Source organism: Leucopleurus acutus (genome assembly GCF_964270905.1).
Source record: "Leucopleurus acutus genome assembly, chromosome: 1".
Lineage (NCBI taxonomy): Eukaryota > Metazoa > Chordata > Mammalia > Artiodactyla > Delphinidae > Leucopleurus > Leucopleurus acutus.
In genome coordinates, this window is record NC_139142.1 from 185,989,576 (window position 1) to 186,010,919 (window position 21,344).

Consider the following 21,344-nt stretch of genomic DNA (forward strand, 5'->3'; position numbering starts at 1 on the left):
TTAGAAAAAAATAAGGATAGTAGAATAATAATGCAAGATAAGCGTTCAGGCATGTATATGGTACAAGGCTTTCTAATAGTTAAAGCAAAACTTGAAGTATTCATTATTCTTTGATCCTATAACTTTGTTTTGTTCCTCAGTTATATTTTGACTTATTTTTTTCCTAGGAGATCCTTTTCCCATACACGCAATATACAAGATTTTGTCTTCTAATTGAATTTTAAAAATAAAAGTAAAACTTCCCAACATTTTCATCAAGTAGAATAGTGGCGGCATCATTCTATTTGAATGGATTGGGACCACAGTCCATGTCTTGAAAGCTGACATTTGAATTACTATTCTTAAAAGACTGCATCTATTTATCCATTTTCAACCAGTTAATAGGTCCTCAAATATTTTACTCAGTGCCTTCGAAATATCTTACTATTAGTTTTCTAGATTGTTCCCCATGAGTTAATGATTTTGGCTATTTTTCTCATTGTGAAAGGTGAAAGAGTCGGTGTAGTCTTGATAAAAATATATCAGTTCCTACTGTTAAAAGTTTTTTGTCCCAGTCTTAAAGCTCAATACGTAAAAAATGGCCCCAGTTCTGTGGGATCCTGATTCCTTATGAAAGGCTGTTGAGCTGTCATTGATTAACTTGGCATATTAAGTTTCTTTCAGTTTATATTAAAATTCTTTTTTTAACTATGGGGATTACTCTGCTTAGAAAGTAAAGTCTTCAAACGATGAAGCATTTATGTTCTTCTTTTTAGATGACTTAAGAAGAAAGCTTGACTTTAAGCCATGTGCCAGACACTCTAACTTTTCCTATTGTTTAAAAAAGGCCAGCATTAAAAAGTTAGTACAAAGAAAGAACCTAAGCTACCTCTCTTCAGAATTTTTCACATTCTTAGTTCACTGAAAGCATTTGTCAACACCTCATCTCTAACATGGAGTGTAAGTTAATGACGCATAAAGTTTAAAACCTCATATTCAGTTAGAAGACCCATTAGTTTTGAAAGCAGTAAATAATAATTGGCATTTACTGAATTTTAGATAGGATCTACGTGTTGTATGTTTGGTTTAGAGTGCGTATAGCATTTTGTGTTATGCTGTGAAACTTGATGTTTCACGTCAAGTTGTAACCTAAAGTCTCTTCCTGATTTTAATGTGGAATATTTCCTCCCTTTAATTGCTAACATGTTTCTCAAATATTTACGCATGGTTTTTAAAGTGCTAATTGGCACTAGAATAGCTGATGGATGGTAAACTGTTGGAATCAACATTAACTTAAAGCACATCCATAGTAAATTTTTGTATCCTGGCCTGCTGGCATTTGTGCGTTAAATGCATCCTAGCCTAGCAGTAAAATACATAAAACGGCAGTATGCAGTTTCAGATTTTATCTTTCCAGAGCCTCAGATGCCAGCCACTGGGTATGCTTCGGCAGAATTTGATGGAGTCTTTTGTAGAATTGTAAATGTTACAGTGAGGGTCTTATTTTTTTGAACAGAACAGTGCCTGTTTACGTGTTACAACTCATTTGGTTCAGTGGGGGGTTTAAAAAAAATCACCTTTCTTCTAAAACCCAAATACGTGATTAACGTAATCTTTCACGTCTCACTCTTGCTTTTTGTTTCATGCTTGTATTTCTTCCGAAATTTTCTCCCATTGTCATTAGCATGTTCCATAAAAACACGCGTCCCGGCAGATCGAATGTGTTCCACTGAGCCAGGCATCCTGCCCCCTCATCTGCTCATCTTCCCTTACCTCTCTGTAGTTTCCCTGAGAATTTGCTATTTATCCAATACACCATTTTTGCAATTATTCTGTTGTTCAGAGACATTTAGACAAAGGCCTTTTCTCCTCTGAATGCAGAACCTGGCCGGGAACTCCAGTCCCCACACCGTTTTCCTGTGTGGCCCCTGGGGATCCGCTCTGGGGACTCGGGTTCAGGGGACCGGAGAGGAGGCCTGGGGTTCCCTTGTCAACCGCGTCTGTGCGGATTCTGACCCAGGAACCCTGTCTGGCGACCACTGTGGCTTGTGGTGAGTTACTTCGCAGCTCTGAACCTGGCTGCTGAGAAGGACAGGAGGGTTGTTGAGTGGTTATTTGCTGCCATTCTCCGAAGTCTTCGCTAGCACGTGGTGAAGTCTGATGACAGTACCTCCCAAGTGTCATTGTCTTGTTGGATTATGTCGCATCGTTTATGGAGCATCAAGTGCGCGAGGCGCTGCTTTATGTAAGGGTGTGGTCATTTCAGTCAGCACTGACGTAACATTTCAGTAGGTTTTCCCGTTATATTCTAATAATGGTTATTTTGACACCTTAAAGGCTTTCTCAGTCCACTTACTGAAGTTCCCTTAAAGCTTTACGTCAGTCGTATGCAAGAGTTAAAATGTCTTTTCTTGGCATAAAGTTTTAATTATTTTCAGTGGAACCAAAACCTCCTGAACCCCTTTCAGCATCATCTAAAACTTGAACTTCTTCTATTTGTGGGTAAAAAATCCATTCACAAATGAGCTGTGCAATTCCATCACCCTTTTTGACTTCGGACTTTGCCAAAATTACACAGTAGAACACCAACATTTCCTCTGTAATCTTCAGCTATGACACCAGCCCCTACATCTATGAAGTATTTTGCAGCCAAACCAGAATGTGGAGCTAGTCTCCCATAGCACCCAGAAGGAAGAGCTATCTGAATGTCGGTTTTCACAAAGGCTTTCTCCATAGGTGGTAGTATGTAATCATAGGTGCTGTACAGGTCATAGCCCACGGCACGTGCGTACCCTTTGGTCCAGGTGGTGGTGTGCTCCGAGAGCCGGACAAGGTGGAGCTGCATGCTGCCCTCCCCCGCAGGCCGGGCCCACTTGCTGGGGGAGATGACTTGTGCCTCTTGAGAGAAGGGCATGGCAGGGCAGAACGTGAGCCCAAGAGGGAGCGGGGGGACAAGAGAGAGAGAGCAGGGTGAGACCAGCACACTAAACTTGTTTTTTAACTTAGAGTTAAAAGAGCAAAGCAACATTTTCTCATATCTGAGTTGGAAGAAAATCCTAATTATCTCTAAATATGGAATGATTGTAAAATATGTAAGCCCCAAGTTGGGACACTTGTTTTTCTTAAGTTTTATATATGTGTGTGTATATATATATATATATATATATATATATATATATATATATATAGGGAAAGATTCAGTTTCTCTCTGGTTCAGTACGTAAAGATGGAGAGCATTCAGCCATGATGTTCATGTCACATGGTGGCGTGAAGGGACCGTATCTTCCTGGATGTGCATCTATGCATCCAGCCATAGCACTTACAGGTGCTCCAGCTTTTTCTTAAGGAATCAACAAATGAATCATGACTCATTTCACACAACTTGTGGGATTTCCTTTTAACTAAGTTGGCTTAGACGTGAGAAAGTCCAGCAAAGTTCTCGCCTTATTATTAGGTCATTGGCAATGCTGATTGAAAACGGGGTGACTCTTACTGACGGGAGTGGACCTCTGTCTGGCGGATGGTACCCCTCCTCGAGCTGTCTGGACATGGTCATCCAGAAGAAGCAGAAGTGTGTGCTGGCTCAGATGTTTGCGCTGTCCAGTCTCTGATGCTAGGACCTTCTCACAGGGAGGTCAGAGAACCACAGCAGCTTCCCACATGGAGGAGATGAGTGGAAGAGCATGACCCATCCAAAGACAGATACACAATGAAGTTCACTTTTTGAGATAAAATTTGTAACTCTAGTGTTTCAATGAAATTTATTCCTGTTTGAGGATCGTGGGATATCTTTTAAAATAACAAAACCCTTCTAAGTCCAACTCTAGCCAGTGTGTAAATTCAGTGCATTTTAGGAGATACTGTAAATGTTCTGTTGCTAAAATGGCAGCCAATGTAATGAAAAAGCAGAGCTGCATCAATGGGAAGCAGGAATGGGCTGGATTCCGACACAATTCCAAGAACCAACTTCGACAACAGCAACAAAACTTACACGTACTGGTCTTACTTTGTATTGTGGATTCAAAACAGAAGAGATTCTACCTCTACAAAGTGAAGGCAGGGGGCTATGTTTTATTTCTTTTCGACTTTATGAGGTGCATCATAAAATCTTAAGACCTTCAGAAGAGAAAATTATTGAAAGTCACCTCTGTTGTCTTATTTAAATAAGGCTTTGTGGTCAAATGCTCCAGGTCAGAGGGAACCATCAGAGTTCTGTTGAGACAAATCCATAGCGTATCCCAACAGGGCTTCTAGTTCAGAGTTTCTTATGTGGGAATTAGGACTATTGCCAGCAGTTTCCAAGATACTGGATTTTAAAAGATAATCACAATTAACGTGTGGAAAAAACATATTGGCTTGAAGTTTCTATTGTTGGAAGATACCGGCTAAAACATTAAAAAGTGGAACTTTTGAGATGAGAGCCATCTGATGGTTGCAGGTCAGTTTTCCAGCTCCTGCCCATCCTCTTTATCGATGCTTGGGTAGTTTGGTTGGTTGGACTCAGCGGATGGAAGGTCCAATAATGGATATTCCTGGATCATTCTGTTCCCAATAATTGAGACCTGACTATTTCAGATGACCTAACTTCTGAGAGTGATGAACTGGAAATAGGACTTGGGATGTGATAGAGACCAAAGAAAAACTTAGGAGGCAATCCTGTTCAAAGTATTTACAAAAATAAAGCCAATCAAAGGTGCCTCTTCTATGACTCTTTTAGTTCTTGGTCTTCGAACCAAAGAGAAGAATGACACTTCCTGTTTGGAAGGCTGGAGTGTTGAGGAGGATTTTTCATAAACCACTATGTTTGAGGTTAGATTTTAATGCTATTTGGGTAGTGAATTTCATGCTGTTTTAAACATTGGAGAAACTTCTGTAGGAAATGAGATTTAAAAATGAAAGGAAGAGAGGAAGAGATTGTTCTGACTTATAGAAAACTGTTTTCAGGGTTAATCGATGTTACTGCTTTCAAATAGGTTTTTAAAGAACAGGCTGGCTAACTGGTAGAACCTAAAACATCAAATGGGGAGACTTTGTGCTTGATCACTAGAGACTGAGCTGTCCCAGGATGCCGACCCCGTTGTGTAACTCTTGTCACCATCTCATTAGCTTTTAGAGCCCACAGAAGCACAACCACATTTATCGAGTCTTGGGAAAGTTTTTGTTTAATGTAGGCTAACTTTTCAGTAGTTAATAGAAATGATGATCAAAGTTTGCTGGTTAATTAGCCATTTTAAGCATAGTCATTGCCTGAAATATGTTTTTCCTTTCCACACAGTGTATTTTTTCTCTCACCATTAAACAATATTCTAATTTGAGTTGCCACTTGAGCAATAGGTGTCAGGTTATGCAGTGAGAATAAGACAGCTCTCTGTAGTAATCCATCCGATTGCAAACTCACCCGAGTGCTTCGCGTCCCCTCCCTAATCTTGATGAGCATTTCTAGGTAATATTAAGAGCTAAACATGTGAGTTCCTTACAGAGCTTAAAAGCTATGTGTCTCAGTATAATAAATCTCTAGGTGAATTCTTGGCGGTGATGCATACGTTTCATGTGTGCCGTGATTATCTCCAGTCATAATTATTTAATACACACGGTATGTGTAACATTTATCTTCCCAAGGGAAAAATGATGTGGCATAATTCTAGCAGATTATTTATGTTGTTTCTGCTTATAATGTTTGGTAAAAAATGCTGTGTATCTGTCTTTGAAACCCCCTCTGTTCTATTTTTAAATGGCTGTATGAAAATAAAGAAACAAAGCAGAGTAAGTAATCTTGTTTCTGCATGTTTCCTCTTATAAATTACTGTGAATTCCTAATGTTCATTGAATTGATCTGCGGATGGGAACTGGCTGACGGTGAGGGTGTCCCCCTAACTGTTTGATGAGCAGTTCAGTAATGTTACCTGTTCTATAAATTTGTGCGAAGATTTGAAAGTTTCATTCGCCGTTGGAGACTGGGAAAATTTGTGTTCTTATTATCAAATATTGAATAACTAAATTTCAGAAAAATAACTTATGGAATAAGTTAAAAAATTTAAAAACGTTTCTTCCTTTTGTGTGTTTGAAAACTAGACAGCAGGCTAGTAATTTCTTGCCTTTTTAGATAATTTCATCTGTGTTCTGGCAGTACTAAGTGTTTATCTGTCAGGGGTCCTTCTCCATGATGGTCTTAAATTCTAATGTGCTCATTCATTGTGTTGAACCAAAAGAATACATTAAATGTCTAAAACAATATGAAAGAAGAAGAAAACCACTCGGTTAATACAGTGAAAATTAAAGCTATGTATTTATTCCCAGTGGAATCCTGAAACTTATTGATAAAATGAGTATTGGTAATTGCTCTGATCTGCAAAGTATTTATTTTTCTTCTTTGTACAAAAATGTATTCATCTGGTATACTCAGCATTTTAGTGAGTAATATAAAGTGTTAACTTCAAAATTTAAAACAATTTTTCATTATTACTTTACTATCAATTTATGTTGAAAATTCAGTAGGTTCTAGAGGTATAGAACAAGTAATTTATGGTATTTTTTTCTAATTTCATTTTATCATAAATATATATTTTACATTAAAACGTGCTTATAGTGTAAGGCATTGAAAAACAAAGGAGTACAAAGTAGAAAATATATCTCCTGTAATTCTACAATATCAGATGTTTACTACAATATGTTAATATTTTGGGGTGTGTCATTTGTTCTTTCCATGCCTGTGATTATACTTTTTAATAGCTATATGGGTTTAAAATACCTTGGATGTACAGTGATTTATTTAATGCATCTCTTGTGTATAGTTAAGGGTGGTGTTATGCATTTTTGATAGAACCGTTATCAGTGATTTCCCTCTCAACGTCCATGTTTTTAGATTCTCACTGAGATCTTGTCCACATGTTTCTCTCCGTTGACAAGTGCTTTCCAGCAATGGTGGTGTTTGGCCCATCCCATGAGTTTAAGGGGCCTCAGGCCACTTTGAAAGCTCTACTCCTGGCGTGCCTGTTACCTTCTGTCTCTCACCTCATCCCTTTAGATTGGGGCAGTTGGGATTTTGGTCAGAGATGAGCCAGTTGTGGAAACATGGCCTTGATTCAGTAACAGGAGATCACATTGTAAAGATCACATTGCGAGATGGGCTACACATAAGTTACTCTTCAAAAAAAAAAATTATCTATGTATTTCGGCTGTGCCGGGTCTTAGTTGCCACATGCGGGATCTTTAGTTGTGGCATGCAGACTTCTTAGTTGTGGCGTGGGAACTCTTAGTTGCGGCACGCATGTGGGAACTAGTTCCCCGACCAGGGATTGAACCCAGGCCCCCTGCATTGGGAGCTCGAGTCTTACGCAGTGGACCACCATGGAAGTCCCTAAGTTATTCTTTAGTCAGGCAATTAATAAAAATTTGAACTGATGAAAGAGGACTCCAGTGGTTGTCTGAAATTCACACCCTGCCTATTTTTTGAGGAGGGTAGCGTCAACGCATATGGGGCTTTCTATGTGTGATAGAAGACTGAAATTACATCCTGAGGGAAGCTGTCCATTTCCACAAAGCTTATGTGAGTTACTGAGTGGATGAACTTGTACTATGGGAGCAGAAAGGGAGGGACACACTCCTTGCATGCTGTGGGTAATAGTGGTTAACAGTAAACTTTGGCTTCACACGGCTTTGTAGAGTCTCGGTTTAGTGCTTAATATGACTGAGCCAGAGCTGCTCCAGTGTAATGAGAATACCAGTTCCTACATCATGAAATCATCATAAGGGTTAAATGAGCTAAGTCGGTGTCGCTCAGCACAGGACGTCTTAACACTCTAGCTGGTCTTTGTTCTTGTCACCTGCAGATTAGGGCAGTGCTTTGCCAACTTGACTTTGGATTAGAGTTGCCTGGAGGGTTTGGGAAAGTAGATTTCTAGCCCCCAGTAAATCTGGGTGGGGCCTGAGTATTTGCATTTCTACTGAGTTCCCACGTGGTGATGATGCCCCTGGCCAGGGATCACACTTCGAGTACCTCTGGGTTAGGGCATTATAAGGGCAGGTATTATTTTGAGCCAATAAATGATATAACTGTTTCTTTTTGGCCACCTGCATGGATAACATTTAAATCACTTCAAACTTATCATCTAGTCTCATTTTTTTGTAAGTGGTCAAATCTGAATTGTTTTGGATTATTGTAGAAATTTAAAGCTAGAATTACATAGTTATTTTAGAGCTAGAATGATGTAGAATTTTGAGGATTTTGATAGCGTTTAAGTTTATACATAATATATGAGTATGTAATATTATATGAGTATATAATATTGGCTTAATTTTAATGAAAGTGGTTTAAGAAAAGTCATTTTCTTTGATACAGACTCTGTATATGTTTCTGATGGATCTGGTTCATTAAAACATGGGATTTTTTTTCAGAATATAAAAATAGATGCAGAATTTAAAACAATATTAGACTGTGAGCTTAATTTTTTTTTGCTTCCTTGTGAAAAATCTGCAGGGACTAGGCTCCTTTTCACGGCATTATTTCTACCAGATGTTTAAAACAACTGGAATCGTCTTGAGTATTGTCATGAGTTGCCATTGATTGGCCATCATCTGTGAGAATGAAGCTTCACTCATGTAATTTTCTTGATGAGTACAAGACAGGGGCAGGCACTGAGTGTACGGTGTTGACACACTTAATTTAGTACTCCTTCTGCAAAGCTATTACATTGACTATTAATTGGTCTTCTGATAAAATTTCTGCTTAATGCAAATGATGGAAAAAAATGCACCCTTGGATACTAGCTGCTGCTTCTGAAATAATTCTCATGCCCTGAGATCTCATTAGTGACAGCAAGCACATCCACTTTTCTTTTGAACGTAATTAGATTTCTTTTAAATATAATGATGAAAATATATTAGACTGTGATAAAAAAATCTTTTAAGCAAAATCCTTGACTTAGAACTTTACAGTTTGTTGTAGTTCTGTTGCTTCGTCTCTTTCTTAGCAGTTTGAAAAGCAAAGAGGAGCTTGTCTGCGTTCAATCCTTCACCAGGCTGTGCTTTTCCATGGCAGTGCCTCTGTCAGCAGGCGCGAAACTTAGCAGTTTCAAACCAAAAACACTCCAACTTGCATTGTGGTTTGAGAAGCACAAGCGGTGAATAGGAAGTAGGTTTCTGCTTGTGTTTTCCTGGCTTGGTCTTGTCTCTCCTTTATTTTTCTCTTTCTCGTTCTCCCTTTCTCACCATCTTCTGTTTTAGGATTTTTTAGTCAACTCTAGTAACTTACTCTGGTCGTTTCTGATGATGTGAGAGCTGTCTTATTGTTAAAGTTCTTGTGTGAAAAGTTCTGAAGTTTAAACCAAAAAAAAAGCAAAACCTGAAACCAGTGGCTTCTTCACAACGTGTAGAGCATAGGAATTTATTACTTTCTGGTAAAGGATTTACAAATTATGAGACTGTCCTGCCTTGCTCTATCTTTTTATTCATTTGTCACAAAATCCTTTATTCTCTTTCAGTTTCACAACTCTCTGCAGTGAGCATCCATCATTTTTTTTTTAATTAATTAATTTATTTATTTACTTTTGGCTGTGTTGGGTCTATGTTTCTGTGCGAGGGCCTTCTCTAGTTGTGGCGAGTGGGGGCCACTCTTCATCGTAGTGCACGGGCCTCTCACTGTCGCGGCCTCTCTCGTTGCGGAGCACAAGCTCCAGACGCTCAGGCTCAGTAGTAGTGGCTCACGGGCCTAGTTTCTCCGCGTCATGTGGGACCTTCCCAGACTAGGGCTCGAACCCGTGTCCTCTGCATTGGCAGGCAGATTCTCAACCACTGCACCACCAGGGAAGCCCCGTCGTTTTTATTATAGGAAAAAAAATTGTAACCAAGTTTTAACTGTGTCCACTGAGAGGCTACGGTTACATTTACTTTTTTTTTTTTTTTAATAAATTTATTTATTTATTTTTGGCTGCGTTGGGTGTTTGTTGCCGTGCACGGGCTTTCTCTAGTTGTGGTGAGCGGGGGCTACTGTTCCTTGTGGTACGTAGGCTTCTCATTGCGGTGGCTTCTCTTGTTGTGGAGCATGGGCTCTAGGCACACAGGCTTCAGTAGTTGTGGCTGGTGGGCTCAGTAGTTGTGGCTCGCAGGCTCTAGAGCACAGGCTCAGTAGTTGTGGCACATGGGTTTAGTTGCTCCGTGGCATGTGGGATCTTCCCAGATCAGGGCTCGAACCCGTGTCCCCTACATTGGCAGGCGGATTCTTAATCACTGTGCCACCAGGGAAGCCCTACATTTACTTCTTAAGCATTAGCAGATTCCGCTTACAGCAGTGCATACGTGGGCCCTGTAGGAGTGACCGTCAGATGGCGTGAACTACAAGGTCAGTTAGTGGTCTTGAAACTTGTGGCTGTCTCCAGTGTTGGCACTGGAGACATTTGGGGCTGGATTGTTTGTTCTTGGTTGTGTGGGACTGTCCTGAGCGTTGTAGGAGGTTTAGCGGATTTCCCTGACCTGTACCAGCTAATGTCAATACCACCCTCCCCCAGTTGTGACAACCGGAAGTGTCTCCACACCTGCCAATGTCCCTGGGACAAACACTCTAGAGGAAGAGGTGCATTTGACTTGGTGGCCCAGTGAACAAATACGTAAATCTGTAAACAGCCTTCCTACTTAAAATATACATTGATATTTTCTATTCTTTTCTGTTCCATTTAATTCATTTCATACCATTTTATTTAAATTTATTATTATTATTATTATTTGGCTGTGAGGCATGAGGGACCTTTCATTTTTGGGTTTTTTTTTTTCTAACATCTTTATTAGAGTATAATTGCTTTACATTGTTGTGTCAGTTTCTGCTGTATAACAAAGTGAATCAGCTATACATAAACATATAGCCCCATATCTCCTTCCTCTTGTGTCTCCCTCCCACCCTCCCTATCCCACCCCTCCAGGTAGTCACAAAACACCAAGCTGATCTCCTTGTGCTATGCGGCTGCTTCCCACTAGCTATCTGTTTTTCATTTGGTAGTGTATATATGTCCATGCCACTCTCTCACTTTGTCCCAGCTTACCCTTCCCCCTCCCCATGTTCTCAAGTCCATTCTCTATGTCTTTATTCCTATCCTGCCCCTAGGCTGTTCAAACCTTTTTTTTTTAGATTCCATATATATGTGTTAGCATTCGGTATTTGTTTTTCTCTTTCTGACTTACTTCACTCTATATGAAAGACTCTAGGACCATCAACCTCACTACAAATAATTCAATTTCGTTTCTTTTTATGGCTGAGTAATATTCCATTGTATATATGTGCCACATCTTCTTTATTCATTCATCTGTCGATGGACACTTAGGTTGCTTCCATGTCCTGGTAAATGTAAACAGTGCTGCAATGAACATTGTGGTACATGTCTCTTTTTGAATTATGGTTTTCTCAGGGTATATGCCCAATAGTGGGATTGCTGGGTCGTATGGTAGTTCTATTTTTAATTTTTTAAGGAACTTCCATACTGTTCTCCATAGTGGCTGTATCAATTTACATTCCCACCAACAGTGCAAGAGGGTCCCCTTTTCTCCACACCCTCTCCAGCATTTATTGTTTGTAGATTTTTTTCATGATGGCCATTCTGACTGGTGTGAGGTGATACCTCATTGTAGTTTTGATTTGCATTTCTCTAATGATTAGTGATGTTGAGCATCCTTTCATGTGTTTGTTGGCAAGCTGTATATCTTCTTTGGAGAAATGTCTATTTAGGTCTTCTGCCCATTTTTGGATTGCGTTGTTTGTGTTTTTGATATTGAGCTGCGTGAGCTGCTTGTATATTTGGAGATTAATCCTTTGTTGCTTCATTTGCAAATATTTTCTCCCATTCTGAGGGTTGTCTTTTCATCTCGTTTATGGCTTCCTTTGCTGTGCAAAAGCTTTTAAGTTTCATTAGGTCCCATTTGTTTATTTTTGTTTTTATTTCCATTTCTCTAGGAGGTGGGTCAAAAAGGATCTTGCTGTGATTTATGTCATAGAGTATTCTGCCTATGTTTTCCTCTAAGAGTTTTAGAGTATCTGGCCTTATGTTTAGGTCTTTAATCCATTTTGAGTTTATTTTTGTGTATGGTGTTAGGGAGTGTTCTAATTTCATTCTTTTACATGTACCTCTCCAATTTTCCCATCACCACTTATTGAAGAGGGTGTCTTTTCTTCGTTGTATATCCTTGCCTCCTTTGTCATAGATTAGTTGACCATATGTGTGTGGGTTTATCTCTGAGCTTTCTGTCCTGTTCCATTGATCTGTATTTCTGTTTTTGTGCCAGTACCATCCTGTCTTGATTAATGTAGCTTTGTAGTATAGTCTGAAGTCCAGGAGCCTTATTCCTCCAGCTCCATTTTTCTTTCTCAAGATTGCTTTGGCTCTTCGGGGTGTTTTGTGTTTCCATACAAATTGTGAAATTTTTTGTTCTAGTTCTGTGAAAATGCCATTGGTAGTTTGATAGGAATTGCACTGAATCTGTAGATTGCTTTGGGTAGTATAGTCATTTTCACAATGTTGATTCTTCCAATCCAAGAACACGGTATATCTCTCCATCTGTTTGTATCATCTTTAATTTCTTTCATCAGTGTCTTAAAGTTTTCTGCATACAGGTCTTTTGTCTCCTTCAGTAGGTTTATTCCTAGGTATTTTGTTCTTTTTGTTGCAGTGGTAAATGGGAGTGTTTCCTTAATTTCTCTTTCATATTTTTCATCATTAGTGTATAGGAATGCAAGAGATTTCTGTGCATTAATTTTGTATCCTGCTACTTTACCAAATTCATTGAATAGATCTTGTAGTTTTCTGGTAGCGTCTTTTGGATTCTCTATGTATAGTAGTATCATGTCATCTGCAAACAGTGACAGCTTTACTTCTTCTTTTCCCATTTGGATTCCTTTTACTCGTTTTTCTTCTTTGATTACTGTGGCTAAAACTTCCAAAACTATGTGGAATAATATTGGTGAGAGTGGAAAACCTTGTCTTGTTTCTGATCTTAGAGGAAATGCTTTCAGATTTCACCATTGAGAATGATGTTGGCTATGGGTTTGTCATATAAGGTCTTTATTATGTTGAGGTAAGTTCCCTCTGTGCCTACTTTATGGAGGGTTTTTATCATAAATGGGTGTTGAATTTTGTCAAAAACTTTTTCTGCGTCTATTGAGATGATCATATGGTTTTTCTCCTTCAATTTGTTAATATGGTTTATCACATTGATTGATTTGCATATACTGAAGAATCCTTGCACTCCTGGGATAAACCCCACTTGATCATGGTGTATGATCCTTTTAATGTGCTGTTGGATTCTGTTTGCTAGTATTCTGTTGAGGATTTTTGCATCTATGTTCACCAGTGATATTGGCCTGTAGTTTTCTTCCTTTGTGACATCGTTGTCTGGTTTTGGTATCAGGGTGATGGTGGCCTCGTAGAATGAGTTTGGGAGTGTTCCTCCCTCTGCTGTATTTTGGAAGAGTTTGAGAAGAATAGGTGGTAGCTCTTCTCTAAATGTTCGACAGAATTCACCTGTGAAGCCATCTGGTCCTGGGCTTCTGTTTGTTGGAAGATTTTTAATCACAGTCTCACTTTTAGTGCTTGTGATTGGTCTGTTTATATATTCTATTTCTTCCTGGTTCAGTCTTGGAAGGTTGTGCTTTTCTAAGAATTTGTCCATTTCTTCCAGGTTGTCCATTTTATTGGCATAGAGTTGCTTGTAGTAATCTCTCATGATCCTTTGTATTTCTGCAGTGCCATTGTTACTTTTTTTTCTTTTCTAATTCTATTGATTTGAGTCTTCTCCCTTTTTTTCTTGATGAGTCTGGCTAATGGTTTATCAATTTTGTTTATCTTCTCAAAGAACCAGCTTTTACTTTTTTTGTTTAATTGTTTTTGTTTTATGCGGTATGCGGTCCTGTCACTGCTGTGGCCTCTCCCGTTGCGGAGCAAAGGCTCCTGACACGCAGGCTCAGCGGCCATGGCTCACGGGCCAGCCGCTCCGCGGCACGTGGGATCCTCCTGGACCGGGGCACGAACCCGTGTCCCCTGCATCAGCAGGCGGACTCTCAACAACTGTGCCACCATGGAAGCCCCCCCATCCCTATTCTTTTGTCGCTGTTTTTTCTTTTGCTCTACCCAGGTACGTGAGGAATTTCTTGCCTTTTGGGAGGTCTGAGGTCTTCTGCCAGCATTCAGTAGGTGTTCTGTACGAGTTGTTCCACATGTAGATGTATTTCTGATGTATTTTGGGGGAGGAAGGTGATCTCCATGTCTTACTCCTCTGCCATCTTGAAGGTCTCCAGCATGTGGGATCTTAGTTCTCTGACCAGGGTTTGAAGCAGCGCTCCCTGCATTGGAAGCAGGAGTCTTAACTGCTGGACCACCAGGGAGGTCCCTAAAAATTATTGTAAGTATATTTTTCTGGATGGAGTGGGTCCCTATGGCACTTATTATTCACTATTTGTGGGATAAAGATATATTGTGGGTTTTCTTCAAGTGTGGTGCACCAGGGCTAAAGAACATGCTTTGTCCTGGGCTTCCTGTAGCTGCTGTGTGCAGAGATGGTTCTGAAAAACAGCAGCAGGTGAGGCAGCTGAACTGCCCAGAGCCGCTCCTCCCTGTGATCTGACACCTGCCACACAAGGTGGATCGTCCTGTTGCAGACCTGTGGCTTCCTCGGTTCAGGAGACAGAGGTTACGCTGTCAGCAGGAGAGGGTGTGCCGTCTTGGGCTTCAGGGGGTTTGCACAAGATTCAAATTGGAGGTTGCCCGTGAGGCCAGACTTCATCTGTGGAAGATCTATAGAATAAGAGAACTTTGTTATTCCTTTAGGAACATAGATTAGATCTTCAGGCGGAAGTCTTTTTGAGTCTCATACTACAGATCGGGGAGGTTTAAATTTCCACTTCTGTAAAGGAAGCATTTAGAACGTTAGGTGTATATGCATTGGAAATCCTTGCCTCCTCTTTGCATTTGTGTTTCTCATGCAGATACCATGTGTGAAATATCAGTTATACGCAGTTATGTACAGGATGATGGTTCTCTTAGGCAACAAATAAGAAACCTTCTGAGTGCCTTATAAATAATGTATTAAGATTAGGAAAGAAGCATTAACTTTATCTCCTGAAAAATTGGCTCCTGCATTTTCTATATTATTGTGAATATGTCTTTATGGAATGTTTTGATTATTTAATTGTTTTGAATGGTGGTTATTTTTTTTTCTTTAAAATTTTACCTGTATCTCAAATTAAGGCTATGAGAGCTTGTGAAAAAGTTGCTATGGTGACTATATATTTAGGCTTCTATCTCCAACTTAGGAATGGATTTGCGCTCTAAAACCTCATTTTAAAATCAGTTACTTGGAACTGTGTTGTTTTTTTCGTAGAAACAATATTGCAAGTAATAGATTTCAGACTCAAGCAAAACTACTTACTTAAATCAGAAAGTAAAGGAAATTTCATATACTTCTATCTTTATAAATATAATAGAGTACTCATTTTTTTCACCTCATGAATTCTTCTACTAGAAGAGGTTTAGCAAATGGTCTGTTTGTTTGGCCCTTTTTCTTAACCTTACGGGCTTTGAAGCATAGCGTGTATTGGACCACAAGGTGCTTTGGAGGATTCATTCACTCCTTCAGTAAATATGTACTGTGCACCTACTATGTGCAAGGCGCGGGTTAGGCCCTGGGGCCTTAACATTGAATAAAATGGTTAATCCCTCCCTGATGCCTGCTGGCAGTTGGGAGCTGACCTCTAAGTAATGCCCTGGGAATGGGGTGGGAGGCCGGGAAGGAGGTTGCCTGCAGGGCTTGTTCTCTGATTGCTAACAGAACCCTGGGAAAGGGGCCCTGGGGTTCCTGAAGTTTCTGCTCCATAGACCTTGTCTCTCAAATTCCCCTCTACGCTGTCTGTTGTGCACTGGAGCCCACTCTGAGCTCTACCATCATGAGGTACTCATGGTTCATCTTTGTCTTCAGAGTGTCAGGGGAGCCTAAAGCACAGATGTGCCTGCAAATGTTCAACAACCCACTGGTTTGTAGAGTTTGTTGGTTTCTGTGGTGTGAATGCTCTACTGCGGCCCATTGCAAGAACCAGTGTGACGTCGTCAGTGGGTGTGGAGTTGGAAACACACCATTTACACCATTATGTAACATTTCCACCCTGTGGATGAGAGAGACATGCATATCCTCAGACCACAGAGAGCAGTGAAACGCAGTAGTGTAATTAGGAAGGGGTGAGTTTTATTTATTTACCTTTGATTTTAACTGAATTTATTTAATTGTAAGTTTGCATAAGTAAATTTTAATGATGACTATGTTTAACAGTGGGTTTGCAGAATTCCTGAAAATTTAACCGTGAGTTCTCGAGAGCCAGCACACCTCTGAGAGCGCCACGATGCCTTGCCTGAAATCCCTACGGCCAGATGTTAGAGTCCAGAGTTTTTCCCATTTTAGAAAGGCAGTAGGGAAGGTGATCAGAACATGTAACATCCCCTGTGATGCTGAAGGCAGAACTCCGTAGTCCAATCATTGACGGCTCTGCGGGGACACGTGCCTTCTCTCCAACATGCGAGTAAATGCATATTATAAATAATCTTGCATCGGTCCAGATTCGGTTTTGCCGAATGTGCTTCTCAGAAACTTACGAAAACGTGTTCGATTCTGGAGCCATTTGATGTTGGAGTTGTGGATGAGGCATTGTGAAGCTGTATTATTTGTTTGCAAATCAAGGATTGTTATTCCAGGTCTATGAGAACCTGTGCTTTTGCTTTCTGTGTTTGAAAGAGGGTGGAAACTCAGCAGCCCTCCCCCTGGGATCAGAGCTGCCCTGCACGAGGGGCTGTGGCCCCGCCTCCCTCTTCTTCCTCTGCAGCCTCTGGCTGGGTGATTCCCCTTCACCCTTGAAGACTCTTTCTGTGCTCCATTCTTTCTGCCCAGCTTCTCCGCCCCGCCTCTCGCAGGGCTTCACCCCAGTCGATCTGCTGCTCTGTTCACCCTGGCACCTGTGTCCCGCCTGGCACTCATGGTACAGAGACCGCAATATCTGGAGTCCAGCCCCTGAGCTCATCCTCCAGGAAGTGGAATGAAGCTGACAGCTACCTCCAAAGAGCAAATTCCCGGGGTGGAAGTGCGTTCCAGAGTGCTTGGAGTATTGGTGTTGTGTCTTTGCAAAGCTTCTTTTCTTTCAAGTCCTGTGACCCAGACAGCTTTTGTTAGATTCTCATCAGTCAGACCCATTTCTTTGTACACGTGTTGTGTCTTGTTTATCAGGGAGCTTATATCCCAGGGATGTCACCTGGTGGTAGCTTCCAGGAAGGCGGCCAGGTTAGGGCACAGCGGCCAGTCTTCCCAGAGCACCCGTGCAAGCTGGCGCTCAGATTTCCTGACTCTCTTGTGGTTTTGAAGGCTCCACTGGGAATATTTGACACCAGGAAGTCTGGATCACTGATTTGAGGGGTTTTCCATTACTGTTATTTTATGAGGGGAAACTGATAAGTGAACTTACAGTTTCATCACGTGTGGAAGTTTAATTCAGCCTTTCTTTCTTGGTGAAGGTATTGAATAAAGATCTTGTCTTTATACAGTCTTGTGCAACATTCTGTTTTATTCACTTATGACACTTAGTGATGTCACAATTTGTGAAGTGACTTTTCCCCCCCTCCTAATTTCCCACTTGCCTAAGTGTGTTTCACTGTCTGACAGGATTGAATGAGGCCAGTTTTAAGGTGGCAGCAGTTTATAAATAATGTGCTTCTATCAAAGAAAAAGCAACAGCCTATTAATGGTTTGTTTACATGAAGTGTGTGTTTATTTCTGGCAATTTTGATGTTAAGTGTCTAATTAGATTTGTGTTTTACCATAAGCACTAATTTGGCCAGTTTGGGAGTTTGTATTTTCCTTTCTTTTAGGCTAGTACGCAAGGTTGTAGGAACTGTGCTTAAATGTCCCAGCAGTGGCCTTTTCTGCTTTTGCTATCATGCCTGTGTAGACAGACTGTGCGGTCTGTGGGGTCTCTTGTGTGTGAGAGTGATTTTATTGTCTGAGTGGTTTCCAGCTTCTGGATCATCAAGACATTTCCAGCATTTTCAGTGGTTTCAGAGATAAAACTCTTGGTGAGGAGTGTGGGCCCCATAGCAGTCAGGTTCTGGGTTGGTTTGCCACCGGGTCCGGAATCCCCGGGGTCTCCTCGGCTTGCAGATGGTTTCCTGTTGTTACTTTCTTCTGCGTTGTTGTCTCTCTCACCTTTTCTTTCAGTCCTTGGGTCGTTCATACTGTTGTTTTAAATTCCTTATATCATGTCCAAGGTATTGACTGTGTTGACTTCATCGGGGGAGAGCAGGGTGATGCGCTGAGACCACTGCACAGATGTACAGACGGGGCAAAGTGTCACAGCAGAGGTTCAACCGAGGACCCTGGAATCCAGGGTTCAGGATCCCCCAGTGGTGGTTGGTTTTCTGGGGGTGGATACTATCTTCCAAAAGGGTGTGAGAGGGCTTCCTTGGTGGCGCAGTGGTTGAGAGTCTGCCTGCTGATGCAGGGGACACGGGTTCGTGCCCCGGTCCGGGAGGATCCCACATGCCGCGGAGTGGCTGGGCCTGTGAGCCATGGCCGCTGAGCCTGCGCGTCCGGAGCCTGTGCTCCGCAATGGGAGAGGCCACAACAGTGAGAGGCCCGTGTACCGCAAATAATAATAATAAAAATAAAAAGGTGTGAGATCCTTTTACAAGGAAATGTGGTGATCTATGGGAAATAATGTTTGTCCTGCAGGGATTCAGAGCGAAACCATTGGCTTCAAGCACACTTGGGAGGTTTTGCCAATTACAAGTGGTGGTGGACCACAGCCAGTTAACGCAACCTTGTAGGTTTCTCATTTCCCTGGGTGTTGAGAGGGTGTGATAGCAGTGCTCTTTGTATTTTGAGGATAAGAAGGGTCAGCTCCTGCCATTAGTATCACTTGGTTGCTACCGCTGCTGCTGTTACGGTAATCACATTTTTTATTTTATTTTTTTAAATTAATTAATTTATTTTTGGCTGCGTTGGATCTTCATTACTGCACGCGGGCTTTCTTTAGTTGTGGTGAGCAGGGGCTACTCTTTGTTGCGGTGCGCGGGCTTCTGATTGTGGTGGCTTCTCTTGTTGTGGAGCACAGACTCTAGGCATGCGGGCTTCAGTAGTTGTGGCACGCAGGCTTCAGTAGTTGAGTTGTGGCGCATGGGCTTAGTTGCTCTGCGGCATGTGGGATCTTCCTGGACCAGGGCTCAAACCTGTGTCCCCTGCATTGGGGCAGGCAGATTCTTAACCACTGAGCCACCAGGGAAGTCCCACATTTTTTAAATAGTCAGGAATTTTGTTTATGATTCTCTTTTATTCCAATCCATGTAAAGTGATTCCTTATTTCTGGGTTTTAGCTTTGAACATTTATATAGTAAAATGGGAAGATGGAGCAGAGAAAGTAGCAGGAATACTTCAAGGAAATAAAGAGAATTTGAGGATATTGAGAAGAGATTTACACTGCTAATATGTAATTGTGGTAATCAGAGTGATGTGATGGAATTTAAGAAATGTGTATTGATATTTAATTGAATGTTAGAAAATGTGTCTTTAATTCTGTCTTCTTTCTTTTAGAGGGGAGGTCTGTGAATCTGCTGCAACTACATGCAGAATTCAGTGCCTCTGTGCATTTTGTTTTTTCTGTGGAGAAGGTTCATTCTTTCATTTCGTTCATTTCTTGGCACATAGTAGGTACACAGTGTGAGTAAAAGAATAAGTAAAGTGAAGTAGGTGATGGGCCTTATACTCTGGTGCAGCCTTGTATTATCAGCAGTCCAAGTTGTGATCCTTCCTATAGGAAAGGTGGAAACCGCCGCTGGAGGGTCAGGGACTCCGGGAACGTCCGTGGCCCTTTGTTTTGCATCAGCCTACTGTTTCCCGAGATTCTAGCCTCAGCCTACTTCAAAAGTACTTCTGGTTTCAGAGAATAAATAGTAAGATCTGGATGTTAGAGTGTTGAAAAAGTAGGAGGACGATGACATGGGTAATTGGTCTCATTCCGTGAACTAAGGTACAGGCTGCACTGATCTCCTTCTCTCTTCTTGCAGGCTGTGGTTTTCTGGGTGTGCAAGCAGAGGCGTGAGGTTAGGGCATGATGCCCTGAGGACTTGCAGTGGATGAACTGCTGGTATTAGCTTGCCTATGCTTTTCAAAGGGGTTGCAAAATAGATATGCAAACTGATATTAATTCATTATGTATTTATTGGGGCACCTTTCAGGCAGGAGCAGGGTGGGACACGAAGATGAAAGAAACAGACCTTTTCACAAGAAAACCAAGAGCTGTTTACAGAATCCTCATCTGTTGAGACAAACATAATGTAAAGACGAATTTATTTGCTTAGTGTTATTTGAACAAATATCTGAGTGTCTATTTTTTGTATATCAGTGGACTAAAAATTAAGGTTTTTTTCCTATTCTTTTACCATTCATTCCCTATTACTGAAATTATTTTAGCACGTGTATTGCAGTAGCTTTAGGTCCCACTTGTTGAAATATGTATTGATGTCACCTTCCTTGAGAAAGTGCTAATATGCCTCCTGGTGTATTTAAATACTACTGATCACTACCCCGTGATACTTTCCCTTTCCTGGTTTCCTTGAGTTTACTTACATTGTTTAGTCAATTCTCACATTTCTTCCAAAATGAAATTGGAGGAAGAGAAGAGAAGCCTGTAATCTCAGCTTTGTGGCGGTTTGGTTCTGATTTCCCTACACGCTCCACGTCCAGATTGGGACCTTAAATAAACTCCTGGCTTCACCCACCATCCACCAATGACATCGCCCAGTTCCAGGTCATAAGTCTTGAACTCCCCTTCCCACCATGGACCCCCAACTCCAGGTGTCTACTGGGAATTGGATCCTGGATGTACCTCAATCTGGATGCATCGTTTTTCGTCCCAAACTTCTTCGTCCTTATACTTGCCCCCTGCCCAGCCACCCAAGCCTAGACATCTCAGATTTGTCCCCCTCCTCCAAGGCGCCACTCACCCACCAAGCACCAAAGCCTTTTAAACAAGTCTCAGCTCTGCGTTTTAATAATTATTTGCGTTAATTGTGTTTTCACTCCACTGCTTTCCTATGAGTCTAGGCCCTCCTGACTTCTTCTCTATTGGACTAAGGAGCTGCCATGTTTACCTTTCCAGTCCTTTCTCCAAACTCCTCCAATCCTTCTTCAGAATAAATGCAGATTACACTGCTGTGCATTCAGGGCTGCCCCAGGGTTTTCAGGATGAGGTTCACACGGCTGAACTTAGTCCCGGAGCCCTTCATCTTCCTCGGGTGATAACCTCAATCTCTTGACGCTCTCTAAAATCATCATGGTAGCTGACGTTTATTGAGTACTTG

General features: G+C 41.2%; 1 protein-coding gene and 1 pseudogene across 16 annotated transcripts in view; one reads left to right on the forward strand and one right to left on the reverse strand.

Moving 5' to 3' along the window:
* Positions 1-21,344, forward strand: part of PARD3 (par-3 family cell polarity regulator) — a 634,176-nt gene that overhangs the window by 213,520 nt on the left and 399,312 nt on the right. The window lies entirely within an intron of this gene.
* LOC309959016 (deoxyuridine 5'-triphosphate nucleotidohydrolase, mitochondrial-like) lies at positions 2,262-2,893 on the reverse strand (annotated as a pseudogene). Its single transcript has one exon. The product of its transcript is annotated as a deoxyuridine 5'-triphosphate nucleotidohydrolase, mitochondrial-like (transcript).